The sequence below is a fragment of the Choloepus didactylus genome, chromosome 8 (genome assembly GCF_015220235.1).
Source record: "Choloepus didactylus isolate mChoDid1 chromosome 8, mChoDid1.pri, whole genome shotgun sequence".
Taxonomy (NCBI): Eukaryota; Metazoa; Chordata; class Mammalia; order Pilosa; family Megalonychidae; genus Choloepus; species Choloepus didactylus.
In genome coordinates, this window is record NC_051314.1 from 17629086 (window position 1) to 17656019 (window position 26934).

General features: G+C 37.1%; 1 protein-coding gene across 18 annotated transcripts in view; it reads left to right on the top strand.

Annotated features, from left to right (window-relative positions):
- The window catches only part of RBFOX2 (RNA binding fox-1 homolog 2), a 313598-nt gene that overhangs the window by 54222 nt on the left and 232442 nt on the right, over positions 1 to 26934 (top strand). Inside the window, exon 1 of one of the 18 annotated variants that reach the window (XR_005218213.1) lies at positions 5017 to 5080. The exons of the other annotated variants lie outside the window; for them this stretch is intronic. The gene's annotated coding sequence lies outside the window, so the exon portion shown is untranslated. Of the gene's footprint in view, positions 1 to 5016; positions 5081 to 26934 lie in introns of those variants that run through there. 18 annotated transcript variants of the gene reach the window in all.

The following is a 26934-nucleotide window of genomic DNA, read 5'->3' on the forward strand; positions in this document are numbered from 1 at the left end:
TACATTTTAAATGCTACTTAAAGTTTCTAGAAGAAAACATAGGAGACTATCTTAATGATATTTTTTACTTGAACAGGACAAAAAAAAAGAAAAAAATGATAGATTGACTACATTAAAATAAGGAACATCTGTTCATTAAAAGATACTGATAAGAACGTGAACAGGAAAGCTGCAGAGTAGAAGATACTTGCATTACAGTTTCTGGCCGGTATCAAGAATATATAAACAGCTCCTACAAATCAATATGTAAAAGAATTCCTAAAAGTCAATCTTGAGCAACCCAGTAGAAAAATGGGCAAAAGATTTGAACTAGGTACTTCACAAAAGGTGATATCCAAATGCCCCAAAAGTGGACAACACTTTAATCATCAGGTAATAGATGCAAATAACAACCACGGTGAGATACAGATACTAACACACTGCCTCCAGATGACTAAAATGGAAAAGGTGGCCAGTACCAAGTGTTAGTGAGGATGTGCAGCATCTGGAACCCTCAAATACTGCTAGTGGGAATGTAAATTGGCACAACCTTGGAGAACTGTTTGGCATTATTTACCAAAGCTGAACATAAGTGTGCCATATAGACAGCAGGTCCACTCTTAGGTATATGCCTAACAGAAATATGTATATATGTGCACCAAAGACATGTACAAGAATGTACATAGCAGCATTTTTAGCTATAGCCCCAAGCTGGAAATAACACAGATGCTTTTTAATATTGTTGAAATATTTTTAAAGAATTATGATATATTTATAAAATGGAATACGTTACAGTAATGACAGTGAACGAACTGTTGCTTTGTTCAACAAGTGGATCAGTTTCACATGTATAATGTAGAGTGAGAAATCTAGCACAAGAGAGTACATAATATATGATTTCATTTATGTAAGTTTCAGCCTCTGGCAAAACGAATCTATGGAGTTAAAGTTCTTGTGGGGTGGTGGGAGTGACTCTGTAAAGGCACTACTATGTGGGCTTTTAGGGTGCTATCAGTGGTGTGTTCTTTGACCTAGATGCTGGTTACTTGTGTGTGTTCACTTTGTGAAAATACATCACGTTTATACACATAATGCTTTTTTTCTATTTCTGTATATAAAATCACTAAAGTAAAAAGTTTGTTTTAAAAGATTTTACTTTGGTCCTATGATTGCTATAGCTGATATAGCCTTCTCCCTTTTTATGTGCTAATCCTTTACCTGTCAAAGCTGGTAGGAGGTGGGTGTGCACATATATTTACGGATTTATATGTTAAGTTTGCTGTGTGGGCCTGAAGGTGCTTTTATTAAGCTGTTTGCTTATTAAATATTCAACATACTAAGAGTTTCAAACAGTCATGGGAAAGGAAGATTGATGAATAAACTCCACTGATCACTTTTTTAACCAATTCTGTGAGAACAATAATGAAACTTTGCCTCTGCCTCACAGGGGGCAAATTTGGATTTTGTGCTACAGATGGAAGAAATGAAATCTGGATTTCTTCACTGAAGGTGCTTAGCCATGAAAGTCTTTATTTTCAGAAGGATGCACCTCATTTTGGCCTTTATTCTTATTATAGAGACTTTGAAGAGGAGAAATTGCCTGGTGGCATTAAAATTTTTCTCCCATACTCTATGGAAATCTAACTCTAACATATTTCAGGAAACTCTAATCTGGGTGTGGTAGAAAATCTAAAAGTTGTCACTTTGCTTTCTCTCAACTAGTCAAAACTCCCAATTCTCAACCTGGCCTTAGTAAAATACCTGAAAGTTCTCTAAGTTTGCCATTTTGTATTTTGACCATAACTTCATTAATCTTTGCTCTCTCTCCCTGTAATCCCTTAACGTGGCCTCATTTACCTCGTGAACTCTTGCTCGTCCTCCACAGTACTTTCCCAGATTTACCCATTCACTCTTAGGTGCTCTCAACATACCTACGTATACCTGTATCACATGTCACACATAGCTGTGCTTATTTTCCCTCCAATATTAGCCCTTTGAGACTGTTGACTGTCATGTAGTAGGTTGTTCAATAAGTAATGAAAGAATCAATGAGTTATTGGACATATTTTCTAAAATACTGTAGCTGTTTTCTAAAGAATAAAAGCCAATTATGTTAGACATCAGTAGATACATGTTTTAATTCTTTTTCAGGAAGGAAATAGTTTTGCATTAATTTCTCAGTGAAACCACGGGTGTATATTTACAGCTGAGGGTGCATATTGTGGCTGTAGAAGAGAGTGATACGCTAACTGGTTCACATGAGTATCAGCCACATGACCTTGGCCTGTTTAGCATGGTCCTCTAATCAGCAGGTTTAATTTTAGTGGAACCCCTGGAGAAATACTTTGAAATGCTCTGGTTCTATATGCAGAATTTAGAAATCATAAATCTAACATATAGTTCCTGACTACATTAGCATTTATGGATTAAAACCAGCACACAGGACTGTGTAGGCAATTTGACATTGTAACTGGGCCAGTGTAGGCATTATGACAATAGTAATTTTTCTAATCTCAAATATTTAAAAATCAAATTCCAGAATATATTTATCTGATCTGAAGTTCTGTCATTTCACTTTGGCATGTAATTTCTCAAGCTGATTCTAATTTAAAAAGATCTAAGTGAAGCCATAGCCATTTGTCCAGAAGTCTAGAGTAAGATTAGGAAAATAAATTAATAGGTATTGAGTGCCAATTTAGGATTTAGTGTTGTTAATAATACATAAAATGTATGACTTTGACCTTGATGTCAAACAACCTGTATTTTATTTGGTAATGTAAGAAAGCAAATGTGCAAAATGATTTCTAGATGCTTCTTTTTAGCCCCAATTGTCCATAATTGCGAGGCCAAGCAAAAAAAGCACAGGCTTCGAACAGATCTGGGTTAGAATTCTGACTTTTTTTTTTTTTTTTTTTTAATTCAATAATGAGTTGTACAATGCTGGTCACATTGACATCTCTGGAACTCTGTTTTGCTGTTTGCAAAGTGGAGTTAAGAATATATGTGACTTGCAAGTTTTAATTTTTGAGAATTAGTGACAATGCATATAAAACACCTGGCATACAATAAGTGCACGTAACGCATGTTTGAATGAAAGAGTGGACTAAACAGAGCTTTATTTCGGGCAGTCTGCTTAGTCTAGACCATTGTTGGCAGATTTCATAATGATAACATGAGTCAAACTCAGTAATTGATTAGATGGGCAACCTTGGAAACTGCCTTAGTTTTCTCATTGTAGAATAAGGTGACTGACCATCTGTTTTTAAGAGTTAAGAAAGTCCTGTAGAATAGTGCTCATCTTAGTTAGCCTGTGCAACCATCTGACCAGTGGTGTGCGTAGGAAAGGTCTCATACAAGGAATGGTTTATTAAATGCATCAAACAAGGAGTGAGATGAGAAAGCAAATACTCAAGAGATGGGGCTATTTGTGCTGAGTTCCTCTCGCTCTCTCCCGGAATGTGAGTTTTGTGAGTTCTAGTTGTTATTAGCACATATTGTATCCTTTGTTGTTATTCATAGCAGTTGTAATGCTTATTCTGGATGCCTGTGTGTTAACTAGTGGGGCATTTTAATTTTGCTAAATGTCCCAAATTGTTTAAATTCTGTTTGGGTAGGATGACTATTTCCTACTAATCTAAACCATTTTCCTTTAATGTCTGTTGTTTTTCTCTGCAGAGTTGGTGCTCTGGTGCTTAGTCTCTGCCTTGGAAATCAGAAATGGTTTTCCTAGATGTGTCTTATTTTAATTCACTCCCTTCCATACTACAGGGCTTTGAACTGCTTGGAGCCTTTCCTACATGATTATAATTGATGCCTTGTCCTTCAGAGTCATATTGGATATAGCCACTGGGTTGATCAGTGTTCAGCTATCAAATATGACTCTGAGAAAGAAGTACTTCCCTAGAATGGGCAGCTGAGCCAGAGAAGGAAGCCCTGATCCATATTCAGCCATCATTTAGGGAGGAGTTAGTAGCAATTTCAAAATTAGAGTTTAGATTAAGCAAAGAAAAAGTAGGGCCAGGTCCAAAATTTAGTGCTAGTTACAAGTTAGCTGATTTTACCAGAAGTATGAACATTTTTGGAAACTGCTTATGGTTCAAGGAATTATGCAAGTTTTGTGGTATATCTAGGATTATGAAAATAATTTTCTAGAGGTTCATGTTCTTCTTCTGTGGATTATTAATTTTCATTAATATCCATAGGAATTTCACTAATAATGATGTCACCTGACTCTCAATTTAGTCCTTTTGGCTCAGGGACTTAAACTACTATACATTAATTTTGCCAGTAATTCTTATAATATCCTTTTTAGATGAGTATGTGAAAACTTGTTCCAATTTACATAGTAGGTCAGTCCCTGGGATGGGAAATTGGACCCAGGATTTGTGATTCCAGGCTTAGTCACTGAAGTTTACAGTCTTTCTAGCCCGCGTCCTTTCCCATCTTTTCTTTCTATGACTGAGGAAATGGTACCAAGCAAATAGCAAGGAGAGTAAGGTCTCCTAAGAGGTTAGAGACTATTCTGCCTTTAGGAGTTCCCAATCCTTGACTTCTATAGAAGGAAGTAGCCAAAGACAGCACATGAAATGTCCCAATCGTTTTTTTTTTGTCCAGTGCATATTTTAATTTTTGTCCTTTTTTCTGTCTTGTTAGGAGGAGGTGGGTGTTAAGAGTTTTTTGTGTGCCAGCCTTATATGTGCGGCCATCCAGATATTTTTAATGCTTAGCAGATATCACTACTTCTTTTGGGTTGGGGACCAGAGAGGAGGTGAAGCAGCCTCTTTGGGGTGGGGTTGAAAGGAGGCTGGAATATAGGAAGGAGGACCTTTCTCTTAGTCATAGGACTCTGAATCTCAAATAGCTATATTTAGCTCAGATTCCTGTTGAAAGCATCATTTTTTTGAGGGCGGGTAGTGGGGGGAGAATGGAAAACCTTCTTGTGTATCCTGCTCCATGAAGCCAATAGGGAAGCAGGAGGAGGTGAGGTTGCCATGGAGATGGTAGCTGTGTGCAAGGGGAGAACAGCAGGGCTTAGAATTCCAGGAAGGAAGAGAGAGTGATGTCATCAGATTCCATGGACCAGCCCAGGAACCCCTGTGAGGTTGGTGGGGAGTTGGGTGTGTGTGGGGGTGGTGGAGTGGGAGTTTATGCAGGGGAATTGTGGCTTCAGTAAGGTGTGGGGAGTCCAGTTCAAGCAGAGAGGTTGGTTGGTTGTGTGGAATTGTGCTGCTCTGCATTAATGCCTGATTAAAAAAAAATCTGTAAATCATTCTGATTTTGCAGAGTATTTTCTTTGTTGATAAAGGGCATATTCATTAAATGAAGGTGCTCATCTAGATGTAGAATTCTAGTATCTTTTTATAGTTGTATCCCTGTAGCATTTCTGTGTGCCTTTATCCCCTGTGTGTGAGGGTATTTGTGCACGTATTTTTGATGTATAGTTGCCTTTGTACAATGCCTTTTATGGTGCTGCATGCAGTTAAATGCTTCATTAATGCCTGATTATGGTATTTATTTTTATGTGGGTGGGTGTGTATAGATAAAACACGCAAAAAATCTGAAAAGCAAATCAAAGCATTTGCTTTCGTAGCAGAAATTTAACTGAAAGAGAAACTGCATGCTTCGACACAGTTGTTCTGAATATGCATGTTTGTATTACTTGTGAAGGGCAAATGTGTTTCTTTTGGTATGTCTAAGAGACTGATTTTTTTTTTTTAAACAAATATAACAGAACCTGTGACTCCAAATGCATATTGCCCTCCAAAATAGTCACCTTGGGGAAGACTATGGAACTGACTCCTGTGATACAGCCATTGCGCAAAACATAAAGAACTCTTAGTCGGAATCAGCTTCAGAGATGAGTGATGAGGAAAGCATTTTCAATACTGAACATGCTTTTTTTCTTAAAAAAATAATACCTTGACTTGATCAGATACTAGGTTTCTTTGAATTGGCTTTTCCTGATTTGGGGTTGTGGTCAAAAAATAAAATTTATGCTCAAGTGATGAATTTCACAGCTAAAGATATTTGAATTCATAGGTTTAAGTTCTGAAAGGCATTTGCAGATCAAGAGCTCCTGGGTGATTTATTTTAGCAGAGGCAATGCCCGCCCCCCCCCCCTTTTAAAATTCATTTTATTGAGATATATTCACATACCATGCAGTCATACAAAACAAAGCGTACATTCGATTGTTCACAGTACCATTACATAGTTGTGCATTCATCACCAAAATCAATCCCTGACACCTTCATTACCACACACACACAAAAATAACAAGAATAATAATTAAAGTGAAAAAGAGCAATTAAAGTAAAAAAGAACACTGGGTGCCTTTGTTTGTTTGTTTTTTTCCTTCCCCTATTTTTCTACTCATCCATCCATAAACTAGACAAAGGGAAGTGTGGTCCATATGGCTTTCCCAATCACATTGTCACCCCTCATGAGCTACATTTTTATACAATTGTCTTCAAGAATCATGGGTTCTGGGTTGTAGTTTGATAGTTTCAGGTATTTACTGCTAGCTACTCCAAGAGGCAATGTTTTGAGTGATTGAAGCATCTGAGGAATATGAATGTAGCCTACCCAGTGCACCATCTTCTGATGTGGCCCATTTGCATTTATTCATGTGTTTGTTAAAATCAATGATATTACCATCGGTACTGTGAGAAGCAGTATTACGTGGTGTATGAGAGCACAGGCTCTTTGGAATCAGATGGACTCAAGCCTGAACCTCTGTTCTGCTGCTCATCAGCTGACCTCAGACAAATAAGTGAGTTTCTTGGTGTGTTGATTTCCTCATCTATATAATGGGAATGATAGTGTTATAGGTGCTAATGTTATGCAGTGGTAGCGAGGATTAAGTAAGCTAATATGCAAAGCACTTAGAATAGTGTCTGACATTTGGTATGTACTCAATGCTTGCTGTGGTTATTGTCATTAATGATTATATTTGTACATTTCTCTGAATTACAGAATTATAAGATAGAAGGTCCCTGGAGCAATAGGCCCCCTTTCTGTATTAGAATCAACCTGGGCCCCAGACATCCATTGAATGCCCAGCGGGGAAGCTTCCAGGAAGTGATATATTTAGAGTATGGCCCAAGGACCAGAAGCTTCATCATACCCTGAGAGCTTGTTAGAAATACAGAATCTCAGGAGTCACCTCAGACCTGCTAAATCAGAGCTGCATTTTAACAAGATCTCTAGTTACCTGTATGCACATTACAGTTTAAGAAACACTGCTTTTCTTTACCAGTGGGAATAAATGGGAATAATATCTTTCATTCATTCCCGTTGGTGGAAGAGAAACAATCTGGCTAAGTCATTGGGTAGATGAGCACGCACTCATCTTCCCTGTTCCTTGGCTTAGGGATAAATGGTTCTCTGGACTAAACCATTATGTACAAAGAGCTGAGTTATAATTGGGGCTCTGGCTCTGTCACTTACCAGCTGTTTGATCTTGGCACAGCCATTTAACTTCTCTGAGTCTGTTCTCCTCATCTGATAATGGAAATAATTATATATATTTTTGATGAAATAATGTTTATAAAGTATCCAGCACATTATAGTGCCTGCATGTGTTAGTGCTTTCCTCTTTCCCCTCTCCCTCAGCCTTTTCATTCATAATCTGTATAGAAGTTCTGTCCCCTCAGAAAGGGCCACCAATCGAGTTGCAATACCATCTAGTCTGTGTAGGTTCCTTACCTCTTGCCCTTCTCCCAGCCATCTTGAACATCTGATTGTACTTAAAGAAAACTCTGCTTCATATTTCTCTGCCTCCTTTCTTGTTCTACAAAGTGCCCTATTTACTTAATGGACACTATTATCCAAAACTCTGGAAGAGGAAGAGTATAGTAGCTGCATAGTTGAGCTGGTAGAGGAATCATGTCTGAGGACTCTGATTGAGGCAGCTGTTTTATGAATTTCTTAATAGTTGACCATATGTTAAAAAAAAATGAAGTTAAAAACTGGAATAAAAAAATCACTGAACTCTAAAACCCTCAGATGGCTTCCTTTGAGATCTTTTAGACTGATCCCAAACAAGAATTAACATGTTAATTATTAGAAGATCATTGAATTATAAATAATGAACTTTATCTTTCTGATGATCAGGGAATTAATACAATTAGAACAAGTTTAGGGTCTTCCTCTGGGGACACCAGAAGTAGATTGTTGAGGTTTGGGTCAGAGGGTTGGCAGTTTGTAGCCACTAGGGCATTGGAAGCAACAGCAGGAGTAGGAAATAGAAAGGTCCATTTTTATTCACTTCTACAAGTTTTAGGGAACTGAGAGATAAGGCAAGATTGTGACATTTAAGCATATAATAATTATAATAATTTTCCTCTGTAGGGTAGGTACAATCCTAGGTGCTTTTGTATACGTTATGCATAATCGTAACATTCCTGAAAGTTAGGCATAATCATGTATATTTTGTAAATCAGAAAGTTGAGGCCCAGAAAGGTTGAATAACTTGCCCTGAGTTACTCTGTTAATCAGCAGCAGAGCTGATTTGACGTCATGTTGAATATCTGTGTGAGTGAAGAGACTGTTTTAAAAGCTAAACTGAAATAGCTAATATACAGCAGTTTAAAATCAAATTTATTATTTTGTCTATATTGACCATTTTGGCTCAGATGGACATGTTAGCCTATCTTAGAGGAGTTTTTTAGAGCATTGCAGAATTATCCTTTTGGGATGTATTTCCTTTATTCCCTGTGGCTAATTATGAGGTATCTTTTTTTAAGTACTAAAGCTTGTGAAGTCTTCAGTGAAACACCAGTTTGAATTGAGTCTTTCAACATGGACTAAAAAATAGGCATATTTAGTCATAATAAACATTCATATAGTCATGTCTGTTATTCCGTTCAGATCAAAATGCAGATAATTGTCAATAATTGCACAGGTGAATTTCATATTCTTTGATAGATTTATAAATTATAGTTGAAAAAATCCCAAACTTGCAATTATGAGACTTGGTTTCCATGCCCCTTTTTGTTATTTATTCCTTGTGAGACCTTGGACATGTCACTTATCCTCAGTGAATCTAAAACTTTTCCTTATCAATCAAGAAGGAATAATGTTTTCTGTCTTAACAGGAGTGCTGTGAATGAGAGGATGGGTTTGATACCAAATTCTGCCCCCTGCTGGCTCTGTAACCAAGGGAAAGACGTTTAAAACTTTTTGCTACTTTGGTTTTCTTATCTGTAAGTTCAGTCTGTGTGTGCGTGTGGGGCAAGGTGAGGAGTGTGCAGTTAAGGAAATTGGATTAAAATTAGTTGATCTCTGTGATCCTCCATATCTGTGATCCTGTAATTGTAAAATCTGTTTATGTTTTGTATGTGGTGAAGTGGTAAATACAAATAGAGCATTGTTTCTTATTATCATCATTGTTCTATAGCAGTGCTATCCCATTAAGGAACAGGCACTGTGAAAGTCACTTTACATGTATCATCTCAAATCTTTGCAATAATGTTCTGAAGAAGGTGATGTACTCATTTTACAGATAAAGAAGTTGAAGCCCACAGATGAAGTAACTTCCCATGATCATAGAGCTAGTTAGTGTCAGAGATGTATCTCAGGACAGCATTGAGTCAAGACTGTACTCTCCCCGTACCTCACTATCCACAGCATTATTTGTGACATGTCAAAACTAGGAAGTATTTTTCAGTTTATTATGTCATAGACAAACTGCTTTAGACCCACTACATATCTGGGAGGAAATGCAATGTACCCTTTTTTTAAAAACAACTACAACAGCAACACTGTGATATATGTCGTTATATTGACGGATTTACAAAGATGTGTAATATGTAGTTTACTAAATGTGAGGTACTTATTTCTTTCTTTTTCAAAATTCAAAATTGTAGTCTAGTGCAGTGGTTTGCAAAGTGTGTTCCATGGACTCCTAGATATTCCCAAGATCCCATTAGAAGGTTTTGAAAGGCAAAACTATGTTATTTGCCCTTTTCACTTTTTTGACATTTGTACTGATGTTGCAAAAACAATGATAGATAAAACTGATTGTATCTTAGCATTAATCAAGTAGGTGATTACAACTACTAGTATTCACTATATTCTTCACTGCTGCACACTTACAGTTAAAAAAAAAGTCAGTTTCACTTAAGAATATTCTTGATGAAGCAGTAAAAATTATTAACTTTTATTAAATCTCTATACTTTATGTATCTTTTGAAAATTTTTTGTGACAAAATGAGTAGTACACATCAAGCATTTATGCTGCATACTGAGTATGCCAGTTATCTCAAGGAAAAGCACTTGGGTGATTGTTTGAGTTGCCAGCTAAACTAGCCTCTTTTTTCATGGAATATCATGTTTATTTGAAATTAAAATTGACAGACAAATTATGCATATTCAGACTTGGGTATTTGGGAGACATTTTCTTTAAAATGAATGAAGTGAGTCTGTCATATCAAGAAATACAGTGAAACTGTTTGTAGCCAAGGATAAAATTTGAGCTTTCAAGCAAAAATTAAGAGTTTTGGAAAACTTGTGTCTTGGGTTTTGAGCTCATCAGCGCCAGTACTTAAACACTTTCCTGATGAAATTGATGACAGTATTAATTAGTGTGATTTTTTGATATTATGTAATGAAATATGTCAGTGTTTGGAAGATCTGCATAGCTTAATGAACTAGTATTTTGCAAATGAAGAATGTGTAATGTTACAAAATCATGCCTAGACAAAAAATCCATTGAAAAGTGCAAGACAGACCAATGGATTTTAAAATAAGAGTATAAAAAATTCATTGATGTGGTGTCTTGGTTTCCTAGAGCTTGCTGTATGTAACAAAGTACCACAAACTGGGTGGCTTAAAGTAACAGAAATTTATTCTCTTACAGTTCTGCAGGCTAGAAGTCTGAAATCAGATGTTGGCAGGGTCATGTTTCCTCTGAAGTCTGTAGGAAAGAATCTGTTCCATGCTTCTTTCCTGGCTTCTGGCAGTGGTTTGCTAGCAGTCCATGGTGTTCTCTGCCTCAGTTGTCATATGTTGTTCTCCCTCTGTCTGTGTCCAGATTTTCTCTTCTTATAAGGACATCAGTCATACGGATTAAGAGCCCACCCTACTCCAGTATGACCTCATTTTAACTTGCCTAATTCCATCTGTAAGGACCCTATTTCCAAATAAGGTCACATTCTGAGGTTGGGGGACTAGAGCTTTAGTGTTTCTTTATGGGGGATGTAATTGAATCCATAACATATGATTTCAGATGCCACATTGCAGCTAACCTTTAAGAAACTTTAAGGAACTTGTCAAGTTTTAGTACAGTATCAAAGAAGAAAAGCCATAGAATCTGAAAAGGCTACCTTTTCCAAATTCAAATCTGTAGGAGGCCAGGTTTTCTTCATATATTTCAACCAAAAGAACTTAACTGCAACAGATTGAGTGCAGAAAGAAATGTGAAAATCCAGCTATCGTCTATTAAGTTAGATATCATTGATATTTGCAAAAATGTAAAACAGTGATATTCTTCTCACTAAATTTGGCTTTTTTTGGGAGATGTAATTATTTTTCATAAAAATATTTTTATTAGTATATTGTTTATTATTGCTGTTTTTAAAATGAATTAAGTATTTGAAAATGTTCCCAGTTACAGTTTCTAATAGGTAAATATGAATGGTTATAATGCCGTAAACAAAAGTTCTTTGGGGTCTTGGATGATTTTTAAGAGGGTAAAGGAGGTCTGAGACCAAAATTTTGAGAACCACTGCTCCAATGTGTTCTTTTTTTTGTTGGTTTGTTTCTAAATAATGGTTGAGACTTCTTAAATTGATTCTGTAACTCATGAATGGGTCTTGATCTGTAGCTTAAATACTAGAGTTATAGGGATTGCATCCTGGAGGAACATAGGACTTTGCTGGGGTTTATTTAAATTGAATTGATGTGGGAGAACACACCCAGGGTGCGGAGAAATAAATTGAGCAATGTTTTGATTTGGAAATTAGCTACTTGAGATCATTCTCCAAACCCCATTCAAAATTTGTCTTATGTGATTCCCTTCTTTGTGATTTCTTTAAGCCTTCTTCACCCCATTATCCCTATCATCATTCCCTTTGGACCTTGTATTTACGTTTTATCGCATGGCTCATATTGTATTTGTTTACATGCTTCTTTCCTTTACTAGACTGTGAGTTCCTTGAGAGAAGAATCCATAACTTAGTTGTCTTTGCATTCCAATTCACAGTACCAGACACATAAAAGTCACTCAGTAATTTGTTTGTTGAAGGAATAAATAAATGGGGAGAAAGGGGAATGACCAGGAGAGACCAGGCTTAGGATGTTTGGTACTTGATCATGTAAGCAGTAGAGGGCCATTAGCATGGGAGTTAAGTGAGTAGTGTTGTGTGGAATTAACCCTGGTTCTGGTAAGAGAGTTGGGAAGGGGGATAGAGGCTGCTGGACCAGCCAACAGGCTATTACAGTAATTTGGACTTGAGGTGACCCAGGCCTGGATTAAGGTGGATGTTTTTGCTATAGATAATGAGCAACATATATCCTGAGGAATATTTATGAAACCAGCATTGTAATAATAATAATATCCGTAAGTATCTAACATTTATTGCATACGTATTATGTGCTGAGCACTGTGTTAAGGGCTTTATGTATATTATCTTTTTTAATCTTCATAGCATCCCTGTGAGGTAGGTAAGTGCTATTATTATCTTCATTTTTTTTGATTATCAAGTAAAAATAATACTTGATAATAATTGTTGAAAAATTAGAAAAATACAGATATGCAAAAGAAGGAAAATATATTATCACTCATAAATCCAAACTCAACATCAAGACATATAATCACTGCAGACATTTTGGGATACATCCTTCCAAACGAACAAAGTATGTATATGTGCCTTATATGCCTGCCTCTGAGGAAACCCTGACTATATGATTTTATACTGTTTTTCCATAGGAAGGATGGGCCAACTTAAATAAAAAAACATATGAACTTTTAAGGCTGCTGATGAAATAGGCAAATGTGTACTTAAAATTTTTATTAATTATTTACACATACGTATTTTGAAATCACATATAAAATTATATAGTAATTTAGAAACAATTTTGTATACCATGTTTTTTGGAAAAAAATTTATATATACTTTACTGCATGCATCAGTATCTGTATCATCACTTAGAGCTACTTTGAGTCTACAAACCAGTTTTCCAGAGTATATATTGAAATATAACACTTTTTTGAATCTGTATCTATTGTAGTCATTGATTGTTTTATCCCAAGCTACACGTGCCCATTCAAGTAACATTAGGAAGATTGCTTTTGATCATTTGCACCATATTGTCTACTGCATTTCTTTTTAAAGTGATTTTTAAAAACGTTATTTACAGCAGCAAGCATTTGAAATTGTGACGTTGAAGGCCGTGGAATTATTATTAAATCTATGTAATATTTCTTTGCTTCCAGATCCCTCCTCCCCCTTTTAAAATGGATTCTGTGAAGTGAATGTATATAACATGTAATTTTGAGACTTTTATACACATCTCAAAGTAACATTGATTGGAGTCTCTTTAGGCCAATGTGTCTTCCATAAGCAGTATTATTTTGTTTTGCAAAATATAGTAACTGAGAGAGAGTACCATGGACTGTGAGCCTTTGAATGGACTCAGATCAAAGGTGACTCTTTTTTTAAGAGGGATAATTTTCTTTGGGGAAAAATGAGCTATATAGTTGGTAAGAAAAAACACACAAATTTTATTAAGAAACAAATGTTTTAGTCTTTCATTTAATATATTATCGACAGTTTTCCTTGTGAGTAAATTTTCTTTTTATAAATTATGTTCTCTTATTTGGAATGTACTATAATGTACCCATTCTTTTGTTGCACATTAAAAATTGTTGATGGCTAATAGGTGAAAATGTCATTTTTAAAATTGAGGTGAAATTCGTGTAACATGAAAGTGACTTTTAAAGTGTGTATGTCAGTGGCATTTAGCACATTTGCAGTGTTGTGCAACCACTACCTATATCAAGTTCCAAAACATTTTCATCACTCTGAGAGAAGACCCCATACCCATTAAGTAGTCACTTCCTTCCTCCTGCCAGCCCCTGCCAACCGCCAATATGCTTATGGTATCTGGATTTACTTATAGGTATTTCATTTAAATGGTGTCATACAATATGTGACCTTTCGTGTCTGGCTTCTTTCACTTAACATAGTATTTTTGAGGTTCATCTTCCTTGTATCATGTATCAGCATTTCATTTCTTTTTTAATGGCTGAATAATGTTCCATTGTATGGATATGTCATGTTTTGTTTGTGACTTTATTCATTGATGGACATTTAGTTTGCTTCCACCTTTGGGCTGTTGTGAATGATACTGCTGTGAACATTTGTGTACAAGTATTTGAGTACCTGTTTTCAATTCTTTTGATATACACCTAAGAGTGGAATTGTTTGGTCTTGTGTAACTTGATGTTTAACTTTTTGAGGAACTGCCAAATTGTTTTCCGCTTTGGCTGCACCGTTTTACATTCCCACCAGTATTGTACAAGGGTTTGTCAATTCATTTTTAATGAGAAGCACAATAGGACTGGGAAAGTAAAGAGAAAATGTGTGTAGCCTTTTGAGTTTATTAGAGCCTGGTATCTCAGATTTTGCCTGATGGACTTATTAAATATTTATTTAGTATCACTTCAGCGCAAAGAATGAAATTTAGTTCAGGGAAATGTATCTAATCTATTTTAAGTGGTGAACAGACTGAGAAGTGAAGATTAGGAAAATGAAAGAAAGGAAATTTAAATAGACTGTTAAGCTCCTTGCAGGCAAAGGGCTCTATTCGTCTTTTCTGTACACAGAATTCAACAAAGTGCTTGGCATGTCATAGGCTGTGTTACGGGTCCCTGAGACCACCCCTAGGTTCAGTGATTTGCTAGAACTCACAGGACTCAGTGTATAGTTGTACTCGTGGCTATGATTTATGACAGCAAAAGACTATAAAGCAAAATCAGCAGAGAAAAGGTACATGGGGCTCAGAGGAAACAAACTGCAAACTCCCAAGAGTCTTCTCCAGTGGAGTCATACTGGACATGCTTAATTCCTCTAGTAGTGAGTTGTGACAGCATGTGAAATGTCTACAAGAGAAACTCATTAGAGACTCAGAGCCTGAGGTTTTTATTGGGCACTGATCACATAGGCACCGTCTGTCAGCATATCCCCAAATTCCATACTCCCGGAAGGAAAGCAGGTGTTCAGCATAAGCCACATTATTTGTACAAACATTTTAGGCACAGTGAACCACTCTTATCAATTCTAGGAATAGAACCCCCCGGAAATCTGAAGTTGCCAGGTACTAGTCAGGGGACAGCCTTGCAAGCAGGTCTTTCTAAAGATAGCAGTCTCAGGCTGCTATGTTAATTCTTTTCTCTATATAGGGGTTCAGTTCTTTAAAAAAAAAAGAAAAATTGCCAAGTACTGTGAAGAAGAATAAATGCCCTAGTAGAGAACCAGCAAGGGTTGATGTCAGACAGACCTGGATTTGCATTACTGTGAACAAGTTGCAAAGTTTTTTCTGAGACTCAGTTACCATATTGTAGAATGTATAGACTATCACAGGGGTTGTGTGTATAAAAAGCAGTAATGTATGTAAAACACTAAGCATATTGTCTGTCCTATATGTAGTAAGTGGCTAATAAACTTTGTTTCAGCTCACCGGTATCAGTCTGGGTTCAATTGAGAGAGGGGGGGGGGGGAGAGAGAGAGAGAGAGAGAGGGAGGGAGGGAGGGAGGGGGAGGGAGGGAGGGAGGGAGGGAGGGAGAGAGAGGGAGACTATGCAGTAATTTGAACAGGGACTTTAATCTAAAGATTTACTTATTCTAACAGAAGATTGAAGTAATGAGAAGTTGGGTGTAAGAAGTAAAGAGAACGCTAAGGAATATAGGAATACCAGATGTAATGTGATAGATGTGATGTACTGTCATGTAATAATGTGATTACTATATATAATATAATTAATATGTAATAGCAACTACCCTTAGGGCTGAGATAAAGTACCCAAAGAAGAGTTGTCTCCCTCCTACACCTCCCTATGGCCGAGACCTGGACTTTGTTGGAGAGGGCAAGACTGTGGTTCACTGAATGGCAGAAAAGTAAGTCTCTGTGGTGTCACACCAGCAGAACTTGTTGGAAATCTGCCTTTTTGAACTTAACCAGAAATCTACCTTCTGGGGTACTGTGGAGAGCTGTTTGCAAGGAGTTGTCTTACCAGAGGTACGCTGCTGTCTAACAGCCTTAGGATGGGTACTGGGGAAGCTGTGGCTGCTGTGAACCAGGAAATGCTCTTCTTTGCGTGTCCTGCAGGATCCTGCCGAATAAGCTCACTGGAACCGGGGAGCAACACTCTTTCCTCCTGCAAAGTCTCTCCTGTGCCCTCTATCGACGAAGATTGACGTAGCTTGCATTCTGGAAAAGGAAAAATATTTAAAGGGCCCAGATCCGTTTTCACATAGCAAGCAAAAGGGGTGAATTTGGAGTTGAGAGTTAATAATTTGGTAATCAGCACATAAATGGAATGGATAGTTAATTTTCCTGATCCTCAGAAACCAGAAAGAAGACGACAAATGAACAGAGATCTAGGGTACCTTAAAAACAGGGAAGAACAGAGTGGAATTGTGAACAGTGATTGATGCTAGCAGAGTGGACTACCTAGCTGTATGAATCATATATTTGTCACAAAAGGCAAAGTTGCTTTGGTTACCTTAGAGGTAATCTCATACATTCTCTCATTGAATACTGAAATCATATACATCACCACTAATTTTTGTTCAGCTTTTGAAACACCTTCAGTGAGGCTGGATGGCCATGGGCAGATATATTAGCTAATCATTCAGAAATGATATTGATGATTTTCAGAATGCACCTAGAAAAGTGACTTTAAAAACCATGTGTCTGGGAATGTAAAATGATGCAGCCTACTTTCCTCAAGAAGTTAAATATGGAATTAGAATATGACCTGGCAATTCCACAACTAGGTATATACCCAAAGAAATTGAAAACAGAGAGTCAAACAGGTACTTGTACACCAGTGTTTAGAGCAGCATTGTTCATAATAGTCAAAAGGTGGAAATCAGCTAAGTATCCGTTAACAGATGAATGAAGTTCTGAGACATGATGTAACATGGATGAACCTGGAAAACATTAAACTGAGTGAAATCAGCAAGGCACATAAGGGCAGATAGTGTGATTTCACCACAGGAAGTATCTAGAAATAGTGATTTATGTCACAGGGACAGGAGGTAGAGTAGAAGTTATCAGGGGAGTTGTGGTTTGGGTGGGTACAGGGTCTTTGTGAATTTTGGAAAATTTTAAATAAAATTAAAATCACAACCAGAAATATGCACAAAATCCAGGATCCCAGGAGTTGACAGTGTATGTACGTGTGTATACACATACACATACATATATTCACTTCAATATTCTTTGAAACGGTAAAAAATTCGAAACAGTCTAAATACTCTAGCATGCTATACGCAGAAGAATAGATAAAAACAATTCTGGTAAACCTTACAGTGGAGCACCATAATGTTAAAATTGATGAACATAGTATGTTCTGATTGGAATGATATCCAATCATTATTTTTTAATTAATAAAGATGCAAAATAATGTCTAGAACACTCCCCATGAAAATAAACTAAAAGTGGGGGGAAAAAAAGCCACAAGCCCACAAAACCATTTTGTTTTCATCATGCATCAGTGCATCAGAGTATTAGAGGTCCTCTGGAGTCCTGTAGTTCTTTTTGTAGACTTTAGTTATATTATCAGTCACATTATAGTGTAATTATTAAGACTTTATTAAGACTGTGAGCTCTTCAAGGTCAAGGACACTAGAACTGTGCTTGTCATAAAGCAATTGCTCAGTCTCCCCTTACTGAATAAAGGAAGGATTCTTCTTCTTAAATGATGTTTTGAATCTAGGTGCATATGAGAGCTTCTCAGCAGTCACTGATGAATGCAAAAGTCAGGTGGTATTTTTCTTCTTGTAACGTCACTTCTCTCAGTGTCCACCATACGTGATCCATTGCAGTTGTTCTATTTGACAGTTGCATAAGGATTCCTTCTGTTGCGTTTTCATACGTCCACTGACCAGAAGCTTCCAAGCAGAAGGTTTAATTGCTGACCTCTGTTTTAAGGATTCTTATGGTTGATAATTTATTTCTTATATTTCTTTTTATTTTTGAACAGTCTTTGTACCTAGGCAGAGTCAGTTTCCAAGTTTTTCAGTCTTAGATACTATGCTACTAACATTTTTTTAGGGGTGGGTATCTACCAGAGTCTTTCCTCTTTGGAGTTTAACAAACTCATTTCTATCCCATCTGTTTCATTAACTTTCTTTATAGCACCATTTCTGCTTTAAATGTCAGTTATTATTTTACAGTGATTAAAAACCCACATCTGCAGATTGTTAGACAATCATAACCATCCCTGCCTGGACCAAGGGAATATTTTCTACTGATTAATTGTCATGAAGAATGAAGTTTGTAGAGCCTTAAGTCTGAAGGCATCTCACCCTCTATCATTAATTATTTGGCTTTGAGTAAATCACTTAATCTTTCTTAAATTCAGTTTTGTCATCTATAAAATGAGGGTTATATAACCTATTTTCTGCATTAAACTCCCCACCTGGGGAATTGCTGATATTCTCACAAGCATTGGGGACTACCAATTTAAAAGGCCAAGCCCTCGACCTTGGGGCTTGCCATTATGAAGCTGGTTACTGCAAAGGAGAGGCTAAGCCTACTTATAATTGTGCCTTTCACCCTCAGAGAACCTCTTGCTGCTAAGATATGGCCTCTTTAAGCCAACTCTGCAGGTAATCTCACTGCCCTCCCCCCTTTGTGGGACCTGACTTCTAGGGATGTAAATTTCCCTGGCAACGTGGGACACAACTCCCAGGGATGAGCCTGGTTCTGGCATCATGGGATTGAGAAAGCCTTCTTGAGCAAAATGGGGAAGAGAAATGAAACAAGATAAAGTTTCAGTGGCTGAGAAAATTCAAATGGAGTCGAGAGGACATTATGGAGGTTATTCTTATGGTTATACATATGTATATATATATATTCATAAACATATATATATTTAATTTTTAGTGTATTGGAGTAGCTAGAAGGACATACCTGAAACAGTTGAACTGCAACCAATAGCCTTAATTCTGGAAGACGATTGTATAACTATAGCTTACACTGTGACCATGTGATTGTGAAAACCTTGTGACTCACACTCCCTTTATACAGTATACTGACAGATGAGTAGAAAAATAGGGAGAAAAAGTAAATGAATAATAAGCGATGGGGGGATGGGATGTTTTGGGTGTTTTTACTTTAATTTTTATTCTTACTTTTTGTGGTAATGAAAATGTTAAAAACTGTGATGAATGCAGAACTATATAATGGTACTGTGAACAGTTGTACACTGTGGATGATTGTATGGTTTGTGAATGTATCTCAGTAAAATTGAAATAAAAAAACCTATTTTCCGTATTTTGAGGACTAAGTAAGATTATGTGATGGTTTTTTTGTAAGCTATAAACCATTATGAAGCACTGGTAATAGTGATTTTTTTTTGGTTCTTTTTGATACTCAAGTAATACATGAATTTTATGTTTTGTAAAATTCAAACATTATAGATAAATAAATGCCTCCTCAACCTTTCACAAATCTTATTCTCCTCCTTAGCGGTAACCACTGTTAAAAGTTTGTTGAATATCCTTCTAGACCTTTTCTGTGTATTTACTTGATTTTTTATACACATGTAGAAATACCTGTTTTTGTATTGTGATTAAATGACCTGCTGTCATTTAGTACAGATTTTATCTTACTTTTAAAACTTGCACATACGATGTTGAAATAAATCAATAATTGTTAATACTATTTGCCTATTATTGATGGAGATTGAGGTTGTTTCTAGTTCGTCACTATTACAAACTTCTTTGAAAATCATTGCACATGTCTCTTTGAACACATGTACAGGGAAAATCCTCTAGGGTAGATACAGAGATGTAAAATGACAAGGGAAGCATTTGCGTTTAATATTTTAGTAGTTAACTATCCAATTACTTTCCAAAATATTTATATTCCTGCCATTAGATGTGAAAGTACCCATCCTTTTGTCATTAAGTAGAGACCACTCTCAGAGAGGTAGGAAGTTTCTGAGGGTTGAAGAGTTCCAAATAGCCTTTTCTGGGGTAGGGAAGAAAGAGGAGTAAATGCTTTAATAAGGCAGGTGGAAGAGTAAATCCATTTTCTTTGACACATCTGTGTACAACCTGTTACATCCATCTTTGATATGAAAGTTTGACAGTACGGTCTTATAGAAATGTCATCTTTTTAAGTTTCCTGCATTATTGAAATCTGGTATATCATAGAATATAGTTTATAAGCAGGATGTTGTTTGGGAATCACAAATCTCTGTTAATATGCTTTTGGGGATTTTTAATTAGTTGAAATAGTTATTGTAAAGGAGTAATATGGAATGGATAGTAGAGAAGAAAACTTGGTAAAATTTAAAGAATAAGGGCTTTGGAGTCCAGATGACCTGTTTTGGAAGTTTGGCTTTAACACTTTATTTCTGTGAATTATTGTGTCACTCACTTACCTTCTCTGAGTTAGTTTCCTGGATGATAGGAGATACATTTTTATATGCCTCTATATTATCTTTCTCTTCTTCCCTCCATTCTGGAACTAACTATACCTGAGTAGTTGCTCAATTTCTGGTGCTTATCATCATCATCTTTATCGTTATCATTGTTAAAATCCATAGAATCCAGACCAAACAAGGCACTGTAGGATTTCAGGAGTCTTTTATTTTGTTGTACTCTAAGCTGTCTCCCCTGTAAAAATCCATGTGAAAAATACCCAAAGTTGTCCATAATTATTATAATTTTTAATAACAGATTAAGATATAATTCACAGACCATGAAGTTCGCTTACTTATTTATTTATTTAGTTTTCATTGTGGATATATATACGTATGTCATAAAATTTCCCATTTTAATGATTTTTAAATGTACACTTCAGTGGTATTAATTACATTTACACTGTTGTGCTACCATCACTGCTGTCCATTACCAAGACTTTTTCATGATCTCAAAAAGAAACTCTATTCCTATTAAGCAATACCTCCCTATTCCCCCTCTCTGGCCACTGGTAATCTCTAATCTATTTTCTGTCACTATCAATTTGCTTGTTCTAGGTATTTTCATACAAGCAGACTCATACAATATTTGTCCTTTTGCATCTGACTTACTCCATTCAACATAATGCTTTCAAGGTTCATCCGTGTTGTAGCATGTATCGCTTCATTCCTTTTTATGGTTGAATAATATTCCACGGTATGTCTATATCACAATTTCGTTTTTCATTTGTCTGATGATGGATCCTTGAGTTGTTTCAACTTTTGGTTATTGTGAATAATGCTACTATGAAAGGTTCACCCTCTTAAAATGTACAATTCAGTGGTTTTTAGTATATTTACAGAGTTGTGCATCTCTCACCACTATCTAATTCCAGAACATTTTTATCCCCCCAAAAAGAAACCCCATACCCATTACCAGTCAATCTCCATTCCTCCCTCCCTGCAGCCTCTCGTAACCACTAATCTACTTTCTGTCTCTATGGATTTGCCTACTGTGGATATTCCATATAAATGGAATATGTAACCCTTTGGGTCTGCTTTTTTTTTTTTCCCACTTAGCATAGTGTTTTCAAGGTTCGTACATGTTGTATCAGTACTTCATTGTTTTTTAATAAGGAATAATATTCTATTATATGGTTATACCACACTTTATCTTTCATCAATTGATGGACATTTGGGTTGTTTCTACATTTTGACTATTAATAAATAATGCTGCCATGAACATTTGTGTGTAAGTTTTTGTATGGATACATGTTTGCAGTTTTCCTGGGTGTATACCTAGGATTAAAATTACTGGGACATATGGTGACTTTGTATTTAATATTTTGAGGAATTGCCAAACTGTTTTTCAAAGAGGTTGTACATTTTACATTCTCACCAGCAGTGCACAAGGATTCAGTTTTTTTGATCCTTGTCAACACTTGGTTTTGTCTGTTTTTTTAAAATTACAGCTATTTTAGTGGGTGTGAAGTGGTATCTCACTGTGATTTTGATTTGCATTTCCATAGTGACTGATGAAGTTGTGTACCTTTTCATGTGCTTATTGGCCATTTGTATATTTTCTTTGGAGAAATGTCTGTTCAAATCTTTTGCCCAAATTGTTGATGCAGGAGTACAGAATGTTCAGTAAGGCTTATTGTAAAGGTTCCTAGATTGTAAACTCTTAACAGCAGTCTCATGTATTACTGAGTTTTAACTGTTATTTAAGAGATGTTTTATTTGGTACAAAATTGATATTCTCTGTAGCATACTATCTAATTTAACCTGTAAGTTCAGTTTATTTAAACAACATGATTACATGGAACCTAGAATAGGGAATGAGATCTTGTAATTCTGTTCAGGATAATGTAATAACCCGATACATCCCAGAGTATTTGGGGCAGAAAATAAAAAAAATATATGCAAAGTCCACTTAAGGGACTGGGAAAAAATGTGGAAATATTAAACTACCCGATCTGGGGAATTCCTGGTATTCTTGTAAGCATGAGGGACTCCCAATTGAAAAAGTCAAGCCTTCAATCTTGGGGATTGACCTGAAACTTATTCCTGCAACGGAGAAGCTAAGCCTACTTATAATTTTGCCTAAGCGTCACCCCAGAGAACCTCTTTTGTTGCTCAGTTGTGGCCTCTCTTTCTCAGACATAAACTCACTACCTTCCTCCTTTCATGGGACATGACTCTCAAGGGTCTGTGTCTCCCTGGCAAGGTGGGGCAGTACTCCCAGGAATGAGCCTGGCCCTGGTATCATGGGGTTGAGAATGCCTTCTTAACCAAAAAGGGGGAAAGAAATGAAACAAAGTTTCGATGACTAAGAGATTTCAAATAGGGTCAAGAGGTCATTTTGGAGGTTATTCTTATGCATTATATAGATACTCCTTTTTAGTTTCTAGTGTAGTAGAATAGCTAGAAGGAAACACCTGAATCTGTTGAACTTTAATTCAGTAGACTTGATTCTTGATAATTACATAACTATATAGCTTTTATCGTGTGACCATGTGATTGTGAAAACCTTGTGACTGACAGTCTTTTTATCCAATGTATGGGCAGATGGGTAATAAAATGAAGACAAAAAATATATAAATAGTAGGGGGAGACAAGGGGTATGGGATGTTTTGGGTTTTCTTTTTTATTGTTATCTTTATTCTTTTTCTTTATTTTGGAGTAATGAAAATATGCTAAAATTGTGGCGATGAATGCACAACTATATGATGATACTGTGAGCCATTGATTGTATACTTTGGATGGATTATATGATATGTGAATATATTGCAATAAAATTGCATTAAAAGAAAAATCTTTTACCCATTTAAAAACGTGAGTTATTTGTCTTTTTATTATTGAATTGTAAGGGTTCTTTATATATTCTGGATACAATTCCCTTTTTATACGTATGATTTGTAGATATTTTCTCCCATTCTTCAGGTTGTCTTTTTTTTTTTTTTTTGATTTTATTTTGAAATAAGTTCAAAGTTATAGGAACAGTTGCAAAAACAATACAACCCCCCACACAAAACTCCAGCATACCCTGACCCCCCTCCCTGATACTCCGATCCACCAACTTTAACATGCTGTCACACTGCCATTTCTCTTTCCCTCCCTCCCTCCCTCCCTATCATCCATCATCTATTGCTCTGTCTTCTGAACATATGAAAGGAAGCTGTACACATCCTTGAACAAATACTATATTTCACATATACAATTCCCATGAACAAGAGCATTCTTTTATGCAGTCCCATTAAGCACAGCTAAGAAGTTCAAGAAATTCAGCATTGATATAAAGCTTACATTCTATATTTCCTTTTTTTTTTTTTCCTTATGTCTCAACTGTGTCCCTTTGAGCCTCCTGTCCTCCATCCTCAGATCCCATCCAGGGTCATCCTTGGCATTCAATTGTCATCTGTTTAGACTGTCTTTTTTTTTTCAATTATGGAAACATATATACAGCCTAAATCTTCCCATTCCACCCCCTCCCTAGCCTTCCATTAGTGGGATTAATCACATTTAGAATGTTGTAATGCTATCACCTTCCCACCATCCATTACTAGAAATTTCCCTTCACCTCAAACAGCAACCCTACACTCATTTCTTAACTCCCCATTGCCCCTTCCCCCACTTCTCATAACCCATGCTCTACTTTTCATCTCTATGGGCATATTCTCTGATAATTTCTTTGTGTTTACTGTGGGGCTTAAAATTAACCTCTTAAATTCATAACAATCTTGTTTTTCTTTGATGCCAACTTAACTTCAATAGGACACATAAACTATGTTCCTATACTCCTCCATTCCCCAACCTTTATATAGTTCTTGTCAAAAATTACATATTTTACATTGAGTCCAAAACCACTGATTTGTCATTAGAGTTTGTGTATTTTATATCATGTAGGAAGTAAATAGTGGAGTTACAAATAAAAAATTATTGACTTCTATTTGTATTCCATTGTGGTCAGAGAATGTGCTTTGAATATATTCAAAAATTTTTTTTTTTTTAATTTATTGAGGCTTGTTTTATGTCCCAGCATATGGTATATTCTGGAGAAAGATCCATGATCACTAGAGAAAAATGTGTGTCCTGGTGATTTGGGATGTAAGGTTCTATATATGTCTGTTAAAATTCTCTCTCCCTCTCTCCTTTCTTTGTTTCTCTGTCGGTAGGGCTTCCTTTAGTGTCTGAAGTAGGGCAGGTCTTCTGTTGGCAAAATCTCTCGGCATTTGTTTGTCTGTGAAAAATTTAAGCTCTCCCTCAAATTTGAAGAAGAGTTTTGCTGGATAAAGTATTCTTGGTTGAAAGTTTTTCTCTCTGAGAATTTTAAATATGTCATGCCACTGCCTTCTTGCCTCCATGGTGGCCGCTGAGTAGTCACTACTTAGTCTTATGTTGTTACCTTTGTATGTGGTGAATTGCTTTTCTCTTGCTGCTTTCAGAACTTGCTCCTTCTCTTCAGTATTTGAGAGTCTGATCAGAATATGTCTTGGAGTGGGTTTATTTGGATTTATTCTATTTGGAGTTTGCTGGGCATTTATGCTTTGTGTATTTATATTGTGTAGAAGGTTTGGGAAGTTTTCCCCAACAATTTCTTTGAATACGCTTTCTAGACCTTTACCCTTCTCTTCCCCTTCTGGGATACCAGTGAGTCTTAAATTTGGACGTTTTATTTTATCTGTCATATCCCTGAGATCCATTTTGATTTTTTCAGTTTTTTTCTCCATTCTTTCTTTTGTTCTTCCATTTTCTGTTCTGTGGTCCTCTAGGACCCTGAGTCATTTTTCAGCTTCCTCTAATCTTGTATTATGAGTATCCAGAGTCTTTTTAATTAGGCCAACAGTTTCTTTTATTTCCATAAGATCTTCTATTTTTTTTATTTACTCTTGCAGTGTCTTCTTTGTGCTCTTCTAGGGTCTTCTTTATGTCCTTTATATCCTGTTCCATGTTCTTCTTCATGTCTTTTATATCCTGTGCCATGCTCTCGTTCTTTGATTGTAGTCCTTTGATTAATTGCGCCAGGTACTGTGTCTCTTCTGATATTTTGATTTGGGTGTTTGGGATTGGGTTCTCCATATCATCTGGTTTTATCATATGCTTTAAGATTTTCTGTTGTTTTTGGCCTCTTGGCATTTGCTTTGCTTTATAGGGTTCTTTCAAGTTGTAAAAAAATACCAATCTAATTTTTCAGATCTTCAACTTGGTGGCGTACACTTTCTCTAACTAACCAGCAGATGGTGTCTGCGAGTCACCTATTCCCCTCAAGTCAGCTCTCCTCAAGTCAGCTCTCCTCAACTTGGTCTTTGTGGTGTGTGGGGAAATGATTCTTGAGGGGTTCAATTGGTGAACTCAGTTTGGGTGTGTTGTTGGTGCTGTCCGCCCTGAATGTGGGACGTGTCTGGGTGGTTAGGGAGGCAGGGCAGCTTTAATAATCACACCTCCCAGGTGTTCCCGGAGATTCAAGGCTGTTGCAAGAGTCTAAGCATTCATTTCGGTTTTGCCCCAGATTTTCTCTGCCGCTGACCCACAAGTCCCCGGCATTGACGTAGCGACCCTGGGTTTTCCGAGCAGGCCCCCCTTCTCAGCTGTGATCTTCCAGGACCTCTGCTGAGGGAAGGCTGTGCTACATCACAGGTGCGCGCCGTTCCTCAAGGGAAGCCCTGGGCTGCTGGGCCGTGCAGGGGCACTCCCAGCCTGATGCAAAGATGGCTGAATGGGGCATCTCAACCCTCCCCCTTTTCGCACAGTTCCGCCTTCCCAGCTCTGGTACAACTAGCTGTGTATGCACCCAAGGCCACTGTCCACGGCTGATATTGTGGCCTGTGCGCAGTGCCGTGGGGTACCCTCCCTGTCACACTAGGTTTCCTGGTGCAGCTCTGGGCTGTGGGTACGGCCCCGGGCAGGAGTGTCTCCAGCCTGCCGGGGAGCTGGCTGCAAGCAGTGTGGTTTCTTTCTCCTTTTGGCTTTCCCCTCTGCACCTCTGGCCCTGAGGGAATCAGCAGCGGTCTATCCTCCACGTCAGACACCGAGAGGTTGGCACAGCCCGCTCCTGCCGTGCTTCACTGCGCGGTTCTCACCGTTGTAACTGCAGCCTCTCCTGGGTTTTTTTTTTTTTTTTTTTTTTTAAAAAGAACTAGTCCGTCTCCAAACGCCAACCCCCAGTTTCCCCGCACCGCTGCGTGGCCGAGGGACTTTCAGCCGGCTTACTCGCTCGTTTCAAAATGCAGACTCCCAGTTTCACCAAGTGCACGGTCCCTGTGGTTTTAGCAGACCTTGTCCAGCTGGTGCATTGCTGAAACTGGTGTTCTGGGTC